The sequence below is a fragment of the Ammodytes marinus genome, assembly GCF_949987685.1.
Source record: "Ammodytes marinus genome assembly, contig: scaffold_95, whole genome shotgun sequence".
NCBI lineage: Eukaryota > Metazoa > Chordata > Actinopteri > Uranoscopiformes > Ammodytidae > Ammodytes > Ammodytes marinus.
Window position 1 is genome coordinate 12,501 of NW_027648448.1, and position 428 is coordinate 12,928.

Below are 428 nucleotides of genomic sequence, written 5' to 3' on the forward strand. Positions count from 1 at the left end.
TAGAATAATAACAGAAGCTACAGTGGCCTTCAAGGACAAGAACAATTCAACATTTTAAACAAGCACCTGATGACATTCCAAAAACATGGATTCCTCCATAAGACTTGCCTGCTTAATGTACAAAATGTAATATTAATATTTGTAATTCTCCGCTCAGGAGGATAATTCAGATTATTGGCAGAGGTGATTTTACACCAATGAGGACATATTTATGAATGAGGATATTGATTTTAGCTAATAGATTACTTAAAATGTTACACAGTGTCCCTTTAAACATTCATTCTTTTATTTATCTTGTACAGTTTCAGTCACGGTTTCATCACACGTGACTGACTGACTGATCCCTTGATTGCTTAACACCTTCGATCAGAGCAGTAAGGTTCCTTTCCATTTTCATTAGTCGGTTGTTGATGGTGCTGATGTCGGGA